Source organism: Taudactylus pleione, unplaced genomic scaffold, assembly GCF_031769625.1.
Source record: "Taudactylus pleione unplaced genomic scaffold, aTauple2 ptg000434l, whole genome shotgun sequence".
NCBI classification, from domain to species: Eukaryota; Metazoa; Chordata; class Amphibia; order Anura; family Myobatrachidae; genus Taudactylus; species Taudactylus pleione.
This window is the reverse complement of record NW_028284836.1, coordinates 222,209-234,174: the sequence shown is the minus strand read 5'-3', so window position 1 is coordinate 234,174 and position 11,966 is coordinate 222,209.

Sequence of the window (11,966 nt, the reverse complement as noted above, 5' to 3'; positions counted from 1 at the left end):
CTCCAAATTAACTATAAGGGATTAACAATCTATGAAAAAAAAAACTAACTGTGTGAACAAATTGCCATTTTACAATTCGTTCAGCCCACTTGTTTTTTTTTTTAATTTGTTTTGGCCGATAATGGTTTTTAAAGGTGTTTGTGTGGCTGAAACATTTTTGCCATACGAATATAAAACACAGGTCTATGGAAATATGACCATTTAAGTTTTGTATCTTTTTAAATGTATTGGGATTTTATCCCTACTTTATTATTTGCAACATCATTAGTGTAATTAGCACTTTCTGAATTACTGTCTCATTGCTGTAGTAATGTCACAGCATAAAAACACAATCTTCTTTCTATTTTTCCAAACTTTCTCAAAGTCATAGTGACTATTGGGACTTTGTAAATCAATTGCAATATTAATACATATGCTAGATAATATTAAAGTGTATTCTCAGTTATTAATTGATCCACCTATATAAATGGGATTATTAGAATTTACAACATAGTATTGGTTGCCCTTTCTTATCTTTCTTTGCACAAAAGGCGATGTTAGGGTGTGCAAAATTCCTGGGAACTGCAAGGTAAGGTGTGAAATGCATTTACAGTGTAAGACAACACTTTGCAAACTTGTTCATTGTACGTACAAAGAGTTTGCTTAGTTTTTTCATGAGTTAAAATGACATATTGGTAGAATTTGAGAAAGAAAAGAGTGCCGAATTTATTAAAAGTCATTGGTCAAGACTACACCTATAGGTACTACCAGTCAGTGTGCAAGGTGTATTATGGATGGACAGGTGTGGTATGACTTGTTGACAGTTTTTCATGTCTACACAGATGGTATGTCCACATGATGAACTGTCATCAATCCGTCCCTGGTGATCTAAATACCGGGACCGAAATCCCGACAGTGGTGGGATCCCGGCACCCGTATCCCGACCGCTGGCATCCCGAAGGTAAGTATCGGGGGTTAGGGGAGAGTAAGGGTGCGAGGTTAGAGTTAGGCACTAGGGGGAGGGTTAGGGTTAGGCACTGGGGAGGGAGGGTTAGGTTTAGGGTGCGGGGAGGGGGAGGTTAGGCTTTGGCACTAGGAGGGAGGTTAGGTTTAGGGACCGGGAAGGGAGGGTTAGGGTGCAGGGAGGGGGAGGTTAGGCTTTGGCATTAGGAGGGAGGTTAGGTTTAGGGACCGGGAAGGGAGGGTTAGGGTGCAGGGAGGGGGAGGTTAGGCTTTGACACTAGGACGGAGGTTAGGTTTAGGCACCGGGAAGGGAGGGTTAGGGCACAGGGAGGGGGAGTTTAGGCGGTATTCTGACCAGTGCCATCCTGACCGCCAGCAATCCATATCCAACCCCTAATATCTCCCCCTAACTCTCCCCATTGTGCCTAACCCTAACTGTCCCCGCTGCCTAATCCTAACCTTCCCCCGGCGGTGCCTAACCCTAACCGTCGCCATCCTCAGAATGTCGGCATTGTTCAGATGTCGACATTGTGAACCTGTCAACATTCTGCAGATGTCCATATCGTTCCTGTCGACATGTTTACCTACGTTGACATTCTAATGTCGACATTGTGGTGTCGCCATTATGAATGTCGACCGTTGACCAGACACCCGATGTACATTTGAACTTCAAATGTAAATTGCAATCCTCAATTATTTATTATAATGCACGGAGCGCTGATGAGATGAGAAGTTTAAGGCTAGTTATCCACAGGTGTTGATAAATGATGCTTTTATTACCATTACCCATCCTATAGTGATGGAACCTATTGGATCCAATGACACATAACCTAATTTCTCTTGTACCTGCAAAGACCGGTCCTTGGAAAGCTGGTAGCTACGTGTTCTATTCACTCGTAAATGCAAGGGGTGGGGGTCAGGGAGGAGTGTCTTCTATTGACCTCCCCTACCGCAGATGTTAGCGCTTGTTACACACCCCTTGTCAAATGTGATCGGATTTTGTTCACTCTACTATCCATCTTAGTACATGTCACAGCACTGCCATGTTCAGTTGCAATAATTTGTGTACATGTTCAAAAACAAAGAAAGAACATTTTCAGCTTTGTGAATCCATTATACCTAAAATATCCATCTGCTGTAACTGGCTTCTTATTTGTCCAAAACGTTGCTACTCTCACTTCTGAGGGGAGCAGTATTTTGAAAGGCAGTATATTTTAACTATAGAACTCTATTGATTGCAACCTTTTATTATGTACAAAACACCATAACCATGCGTTAAGGGGATTTCTACTCAAGGACATATATTGGCTGTAATAGGGTGGGGAACCCCTTCCCTTGGTAAGCCCACCATTATCTGCATTCTGTACCCATGTAAACCATACACCTGACTGAGGAAACCATCATCCCAGTGCCCCCTTTACTCCTGCCCATTCTGCAAGTTGGTGACCTCAATATCAGAGCCATAACTAGACTTTTTGGTGCCCTGTGCCAGAAAAAGCATTGGCGCCCCCTCATTTTTCAAAGGGACATAATGCACCCAAAAAAGGGGAATGTCCTCATGGGGAAGATCCAGGGAAGAGATAGGAGAGGCCAGGAGATGCTGAGGATGAAATAAGAGGAAACTACAAGTGAGAATGATAATAAACAGAAATTTGACAGACCGAAACAGCGCCCCCTGCCTGTGGTGCCCTGTGCGATGGCACCGGCCACATTACCCTAGCTACAGCCCTTCTCAATATGGTAACAGTCCTGCTGCTTGGCTACAGTTAAGAACAGCATTTCATGGAGAGAAGGGTACCAACCCGTAACACTGAGCCGAGGTTAGCTCTGCAACAAGGGGATGCTTCCCAAGCCTCCATTCTGTTAGTGAAGCTATCTTACCAGGGTATAAGTCTTTAGAAAACATTGGTCAAATACAGTTTGATTGTTGTCATAACTTGTGCTAAAGACACCCCAGAGTCCAGGGGTAAGACCGTTCCCCTGAATTATTATAATTCTCACCTCCTGTTTTAGTTTAACTGAAAAGTCATAACGTGACTTAAAATAACAACATAAGGGCAATCGCCCAAAGGCGCGATAATAAAATAATTGATACCTCTTATTTTTTTATTTAAGTACTGAATTCATGGGCTCACGGTGCATGCGATTAGAACATAAAGATATAAACAAACTGTGTTTTAGAAACTGTGACAATCTTGTGTGTAATAATTAATAAATACAATGGTTAAAATGAAAGGGTGAACTGAAATAAGTTGGCAGGTCAGTGCAGTAATCGTCCAAAAAAGACATTCTACCACGTTAAAAGTGTAACCAAAAGATGAAGGTACATTTTAAAGAGGAGCTGTCACCTGCATGTAACTACAGATATCAGACAACATATAGACAGGTGATAAAGGGGTCTAGTAACTAAGCAGCAGGGGTGTATCTACCCATTGGCCAGGATGGCACTCGCCAGGGGCGCTGGCCAAAGAGGGGGCGCCATCCTGCAGTGCCACCAACAGCCAATGGGTGGACTACCCCGGGGGCTTGAACTAGCCCCGCTAGTCCCCCGGGCCCCACAAGTGTAGGGCAGACCACAGTGAGAGCGGTCTGCCCTACACAGTAACAAACACACACTGCTGCCAGCGGCAGCGGTGTGTTTGTTATAGCAGCCAGCCAATGAGAGTCAGGCAGGCTCTCATTGGCTGCTGCGTCCACGTAGGGAGCCGTCTGGAGCTCACTCATGAGCTCCGCCTTCCGGCTCCCCCTGCAGCGGGTAATGGGAGAGATGTCATGACGTCTCTCCCATCCCATAGTGCAGAGCAAGAGCGGGCCCGGAGGAGTGGACAGTGGCAGACGTCGGCAGGAGCGGGGATCAGGTAAGTTGCTATTTTTTATATATTTTTTTGTGTGTGTTTTTTTTTTTCTGGCACAGCACAGAGGGGGGACTGTGACTACTAGGGGGCACTGTATAGGGGGTGGCTGCTACTGGGGGCACTGTATAGAGGGAGGCTGCTACTGGGGGCATGTTATGGGGGTGGTGGCTGCTACTGGGGGCATTGTATTGGGGGGTCCGCTATTGGGGGCACTGTATAAGGGGAACTACTACTGGGGGCAATGTATAAGGGAGACTACTATTGGGGGCACTGCATAGAATGGACTACTACTGGGGGCACTGCATAGAGGGGACTACTGCTGGGGGCACTTCCTGAAATTATGGGGAGAGGGGGGCGTCAGTCCATTACCTTGCCAGGGGCGCTCGGATCCCTAGATACACCCCTGCTAAGCAGTGTTAGGAGACAGAGTGAAAAGTGATAAGTCAGTGATAAGGTGCCAGCCAATCAGCTCCCAACTGTCATTTTTCAAACACAACCTGTGAGATGGCAGTTGGGAGCTGATTGGCTGGTACCTTATCACTGACTTATCACTTTTCACTCTGTCTCCTAACTGCTTAGTAACTAGACCACACAGTAACTGTGCACCCAGTGCATGATGTAAAAGTTAAAGCATTGATTCAAAGTCCAGGGTGCTACTTTCATAAAATTCCTTTATTATCTTTTAATTATCCATTTTTTATTGTAAAATACTACTCGGTGTATCCTAAGTTTCTCCACTGCATTGTTCACCATGCACCCAATAATGCGCTTTCCATGATAATGTGCGCATGGAAGATAACTTCAGATGGCGGCGTTACCTGTAATGGGACAGCCCTGCCCGATAGGGATCTTGCGATCCTTGTCCACTGGACTGCAGGCAGGGCCGTACAGATCCAGCCCGAGCCTGGGGTAAAGGGAAGATGGCCTAAGCGTGGGAGGCGTGGCCACGTCCCCTTAGAAAGAAAAGAAAAAAAATATTTTGGCTTCTGACAGATAAAAGGGAAGGGGGTGTTTTGTAGGACCCGGGCCCCCCGCAGGGCCCCTTAAACAAACCCGGACCTGAGTAATTAGTACCTGCCCCCCACTCTCGGCGCCCCTGGCTGCAGGTGATCCCGTTGTGCATGGCGTCATCATCACTTTGCACATTCAGTCGTCCACCGCTGTCCGTACGCGCAAGTACAGTTATCCCATATGCAGTCGCTTAATATTTTACTGATCGCCTGGACGGGTTATGATTACACTTAAAACGAGATAAAAAAATCTTTATTGCTGTGATATGCGGCGATAAGGAGCCTTACTATTCAGGGACTCACCGCGAGTTATAATAAATATGCCCCTTTGCAGGAAACTCTCCTCTAGGGGGTAAATTCACATAAGGGAGAGTTTTTAGAAATGGAGCTATTGCCTATAGCAACCAATCAGATTCTACTTAACATTTATCTAACACCTTCTAGAAGATAATAGCTGGAATCTGATTGGTTGCTAGGGGCAACATCTCCACTTCTAAAAACCTGCACTTTAGTAAATGCACCCCTAAACGTGCTTTCTCCACTTCTTGGAGTATATTTACTAAAGTGCAGGGTTTTAGAGGTGGAGTTGTTGTTCATAGCAACCAATTAGATTTTAGCTATTATCTTGTAGATCTAGAAGGTACTAGATAAATGAGTAGTAGAATCTGATTGGTTGCTATGAGCAACAACTCACTTCTAAAAACGCACACTTTAGTAAATATATCCCCTTGAATCTGATTTAGTTAATCACATCCCGCAACATGAATATTCAGGTTTGCATGTATTCATGTTGCATTCAGCAAGTAAAGATCCATTTCCCCCAGCAAAACGCATACATTTGCACAAAATGAGATAAGAGTGACATTATAAGGAGGGGTTGGGTATGGGTTCCCGGCGAGCTGATGCCGCTGGTCAGAATCCCGACACCCATACGTAAGTATAGTAGCACTAACCCTAACCCCTATCCTAACCCTCCCTCCCCGGTGCCTAAACCTAACCTCCCCCCTAGAGGCCTAAACCTAATCTCCCCCCCCCCCGTGCACCCTAAACCTAACCCTCCCTCCCCGGTGTCTAAACCTAACCTCCCCCCCTGCGCACCCTAAACCTAACACTCCCTCCCCGGTGCCTAAACCTAACCTCCCCCCCTGCGCACCCTAAACCTAACACTCCCTCCCCGGTGCCTAAACCTAACCTCCCCCCTAGTGCCTAAACCTAATCTCCCCCTCCCCGCACCCTAAACCTAACCTCCCCCACCTAGTGCCTAACCCTAACCTCCCCCTCCCTGCACCCTAAACCTAACCCTCCCCCCTAGTGCCTAACCATAACCTCCCCCTCCCTGCACCCTAAACCTAACCCTCCCCCCTAGTGCCTAACCCTAACCTCCCCCTCCCCGCACCCTAAACCTAACCCTCCCCCCTAGTGCCTAAACCTAACCTCCCCCTCCCCGCACCCTAAACCTAACCCTCCCCCCTAGTGCCTAACCCTAACCACCTATCCCCGCACCCTAAACCTAACCCCCCTAGTGCTTAAACCTAACCTTCCCCTCCCCGCACCCTAAACCTAACCCCCCTAGTGCTTAAACTTAACCTTCCCCTCCCCGCACCCTAAACCTAATACTCCCTCCCCGGTGCCTAAACCTAACCTCCCCCTCCCCGCACCCTAAACCTAACCTCCCCCTAGTGCGTAAACCTAAGCTCCCCCTCCCCGCACCCTAAACCTATCCCTCCCCCCCTAGTGCTTCACTTCGGGATGCCGGCTGTCGGGATACTGGGGAGGGGATCCCAACAATTTTTGGGATTTTGGCGCTGGTATTTAGACCATCGGCACCCAGCACGACTACATCCCCTAATGGGGAGGTTGAGCTGGCTGCGCTTCATTTTTACAAATAATTTTTTTGTGTCACAGGTTGTTTAGCCCACAGGACAGCCTATGCCAACAGCTAGTCTAACAAATGCCTAAGTCATCGACATAAGATGTACAAAACAGGAGATGGTCCAGTTTCACGAGTGTCTCTCAAGAACGGTATGTGCATTAATCACTGTAGAGGCTATTACAACATTTATCCTTGAGTTTTTAAACCTGCATGACACGTACGCTTATTAAACAATAATTTGTGGTTACAGTTTTGTCTGTATCGCCCTCCACAAGCCCAAATATGGAGCGAGTGGGGCTTTACTTAGATCCTAGGAGAGAAAAAAATTGAATACTATGTGGCGTTCCTGTGTAAAATAATGTGTACGGCGGAGAGGAATCCGCTCGTGTCCCGCGCAGGTTTCCTAATGATTCAGCAGATCCTGTACAATCGTGCTTCCTTTGAAGTGTGATTTTATGCAGACGTCACTGCGAGGGTCCCTGGAGGGGAGAGGCCTCATTAAAATCACACACTCCTAGATCATGCTGCAAAAATCGGATAACTAGCAGACAAGCAAACACTGATAAAAGCAGATCAGCTGCCCGTCTGAGCGTACGGATATATTCCAGGCTGCCTCTACAGAGATGTCCGGCGCTGTCCTCAAAAGTCGATGGCTTTGCATGAACTGTATCTGATTAGTAGTCATGCTGTCAATGGCATCGGCTGTACTTTTATTGTCTTTTAGTTTTTGTCCTGATATTTAAGTGGGGTAAAGCTGCACACTGTGCATATTGTAGTACAGAAGATAGCCCACTGTCCTACGTATCATGGGTCGTCAATAATATTTATTAGTTACTTTGTTGGTGGAACTAGGTTTTTCTAAAACTTTGGGCCATATTCAATTAGAGGCGAAAAGTCCATTATCGGCGATAAATTATCGCCGATGACGTCATTTTTTCACCATTTTAACTTATCCCCATATTCAATTTCAAAGACTTTTCGCAGGTGCGAAAAGTCTTTGTAAAAAAACGGGGATAAGTTTTCAACACTGCATAGGTGGCAAAAAAAAAGTGCAGAATTGGGGTTTTGGGGTGTAAATTAAACAAAATACCCTGCAGCCTTTGGAATGTCCCCTTAAAGAAATCTGTGTCAATTTAAAAAAAAATAAGCATAAGACACCCCCAAAAAGTGGTTCATTTTGGGGGTGAAAAAAAAAGTTGCGAGACAAACTTAAAAACTAGCGAAATTGACTCAGGGGAGGGTCCCCAAGTATGCGGCAGGTGTTTACTAGAATGTGGCTGGTAGCGGCAGGTGGATTTTTGAAGAATTTTTAAAAGTCATTTAAGGGACTTAAAAATATGCTTGCACCCATTTTCATATACCCCAAATTTGATGTGACTAGTTATTTTTCAAAAAATAAAGCTAAATGCTATTCTTCACCACTTCTTCAAAGACGCATTAATGCACCTGGTGGCTGTCTAATAACCTCAATTACCTTCAGCAGGCCAATTCGCGGGTACCCATAGTGATCCCCCATATCAGACCATCTTTTGGGGGGTGACAGCTGATTTCCCCAAAAATTTACAGGACTTTTCGATACGTACCTTTCCGCCGGGTCCTGTTTTCGACGATTCCTAATTAAATACGGGAATAAGCGGGCACGCGCCCAATACTTTATCCCCTGGAAAAACGGCGATGATGGCGAAAAGTCCGACCTCTGACTTTTCGCCTCAAATTGAATATGCCCCTTTGTCTGAAGTTGCAGCTTTTGGCTGAGTTGGCAATGGCCATATTGTATTGCACTGTCGACTTTTTTCATTCCTGTAATTTTTACATGTCCCTTCAACATACAATTCCCCATGGGATGCTCTCAGGGAGACGATGTAACCACCTTCTAAAGAGAAGGTGTGGAGGTGTTGCCACCTAGCATTTTATAGAATGTACCAGATAAATGATAGCTGATTGCAGGGCCGGATTAAGGTCTGTGGGGGCCCCTGGGCAACAAACGTGTGGGGAGAGGTTAAAATTTAGGAAGCTTCAAATAGAGACATATTTTGAATTACAAATGAAAAGAGCCCCCCGGATATACAAAACAAATAATCAGTTTCTAACTGTCATTTCATAGACTGTGCTCGATGAATGACACTGAGAAGCTGATTGGTTGCTTGGACAACTCCTTTCCTCTATCTCTCTCCACGACTTGACGCTACGTTTGGACACGAGCCCGTAGGACTACTTACTGAATTTCTTCTTGTTTCTGTACCCGTCAGAGAGCCAAGGCAATTTCCCAACATAACTGACGTTGACACAGTGACTGAGAACTCGTGTGTATGTTTTTATATTTTCATATACAGGTTTCTCCAGAACTTGTCAAAGAAGGGTTTTCCGCCAGAACTCACCAACAAGGTAATAAATACATCTTCACTAAACAGTTTGTACCCTATCTCAGTACCCAGTTAAAGCTAACCATTGGCAGAGTTACACCAGTTTGTATGCCAGTCACTGACATTACAATTACGTGAGTAAATCATACAACTTATCCACTAATAACAGTTATTATAAACTATAACATGGGTAACCCAATTTACTTATAATGCAGTATAAAGCTCTGACTACAATAAGAAGTCTCTCAGGGTATAAACCTGAGTTAACTTTGGTGGTGCACAGATTTCTCTGTATTGCGGTAGCAGATCCTAAATGGATAGCCGACTGACTTTCACAATTGTAATAAAGCTTGGATTTAGTGGTAATTGGAATTACTGTCACTAGAGGTGCTGAAGCTCACCCCAGTGAAGGGAATATCTCAATTGAGTAACTGTATAAACTGTCCTCGATTATGGAGTAGCTATCCCTGGATCCCTAGTCCCTACAGCTCCAGTAGCTACACTGTTTACACTATGAGGTCAACACAATGGAGGTGCGAATTGTGAGTAGCGAGTTTGTTTCATGAAACACCTGAGAATTTTCAAATCCAATTAAAAATGCCTATTTGTGGTACTCGCAGCGGAGGTTTGCGAATTGACTGCCAAATGAGATGTGAGAGAAGTGCATGAAAAAGTGAGGAGACCATCTCGGCTCCCCCCCAAAAAATTTATAATTTCGTTAGCAGGACCGTATAGAAGGCTGTTTGTGAGCATTAGGAAGGTAATGTAGATTTTTAAATGGTGTCAAATGGCTGATTTGTCCTTTTTTAAAAAAAAAAAAAAACTGTAAAAAAAATTATAAAAAGCAAAAGAATTAAATGAACATTGCAAAAAATATATAGGAAAAAAAAGGTGATTTTGGGGTACTTTGAATTTTTTTTTAATTTTTTATAATTATTTTTCAATTATTTTTCAATAAACGAAAAAATTAAAACGTACAACACTAGATCAGGCCCCAGTCACGTTATTTTAGAAGCTTCATATTTTAATTTGCGGTATGGTTATTGGTTACCTCAGTTTTTGGCAGTATAGGCTATTGGACGAAACCTAATTTGGCTACTGTCATTGCCAGGCTCTGCACTGGTAATAACGTCACGGGGTGGGTCTTCATAGATCTAACAAGTGGCAGCTAAGTAGAATAACTGTGTCAATGTGACACATCATTTCTGTTGTAATGTATATATTGACCTTCTTTTAACCATACTGCCATTATGTGGTTGTACAGTTCTAAAGACCACTGCAACAATATGGGGTCAATTCAATTAGGAGCCAGTTGGGTCCTTCGAGCCGTTTTTATGGTGAACTCGCACTGCCAATTCTATTTGTAATCCAATGCCAAACTCTCTTTAATTTTACATGGGAAATTCATATTTTTATGGGCACACTCCCCCGCGCAGGGGAAAAGGTCAGGAAAATATTTATTCTAAGGTACAAATGTCACAGGGCCTGATTCAGAGTTCTACGCAGTCCCCTAATGATTGCAATTGACCAAAATTATGGGGACTGCGCACGCGCCGGGGATGCAGTGTGCATGTGCTGCGATGCCACTGCGGCCTGGACGCAGCAGCTTGATTGACAGGCTGCAGCTGTTTGGGGATGGGGGGAATGAGCAGTGACGGGGACCACTACCCAAAACAGAGTTGAGTCGCTTGCATTTTATGGTAGTGTGGAGACCGGGCTCGGTGCCTTCCCAATTCCATTTCCCATTCTGAGTAAACTTAGACCTACTCAGATGGACGATGACTGCGGCCATCGCGACCATGCGATGGTGATCCGACGCTGTGTCTGCAATGCCGACAGAGGGCATTTTTTTTTTCTTCAGACGACTCTTGCGGCATTAGCATACTAATAGTATTGCTGCATACAAAGAGGCAGCAGCAATACTATTAGCGCACATCTCTGACTCAGACCCAGAGTGCTGAACCTCTGGTACATCTGATCCAATGAATAATCGTACACATGGAGGGGTGTAAATAGCATAGTTTGGCTAATAAAGACAAGTTTTCAGGCAAATTTCTCTGTAAAGCTCCATAACGGTATAAATTATGTGGGACAGGTACTTGGAGGTGTAAATGATGTGGGACAGGTATGTGGAGGTGTAAATGATGTGGGACAGGTATGTGGAGGTGTAAATGATGTGGGACAGGTATATAGAGGTGTAAATTATGTGGGACAGGTATGGTGAGGTGTAAATTATGTGGGACAGGTATGTGGAGGTGTAAATGAGGTGGGACAGGTATGTGGAGGTGTAAATGATGTAGGACAGGTATGTGGAGGTGTAAATGATGTGGGACAGGTATGTGGAGGTGTAAATGATGTAGGACAGGTATGGTGAGGTGTAAATGATGTGGGACAGGTATGTAGAGGTGTAAATGATGTGGGACAGGTATGTGGAGGTGTAATTGATGTGGGACAGGTATGTGGAGGTGTAAATGATGTGGGACAGGTATGTGGAGGTGTAAATGATGTGGGACAGGTATGTGGAGGTGTAAATGATGTGGGACAGGTATGTGGAGGTGTAAATGATGTGGGACAGGTATATAGAGGTGTAAATTATGTGGGACAGGTATGGTGAGGTGTAAATTATGTGGGACAGGTATGTGGAGGTGTAAATGAGGTGGGACAGGTATGTGGAGGTGTAAATGATGTAGGACAGGTATGTGGAGGTGTAAATGATGTGGGACAGGTATGTGGAGGTGTAAATGATGTAGGACAGGTATGGTGAGGTGTAAATGATGTGGGACAGGTATGTAGAGGTGTAAATGATGTGGGACAGGTATGTGGAGGTGTAATTGATGTGGGACAGGTATGTGGAGGTGTAAATGATGTGGGACAGGTATGTGGGGGTGTACATGATGTGGGACAGGTATGTGGAGGTGTAAAT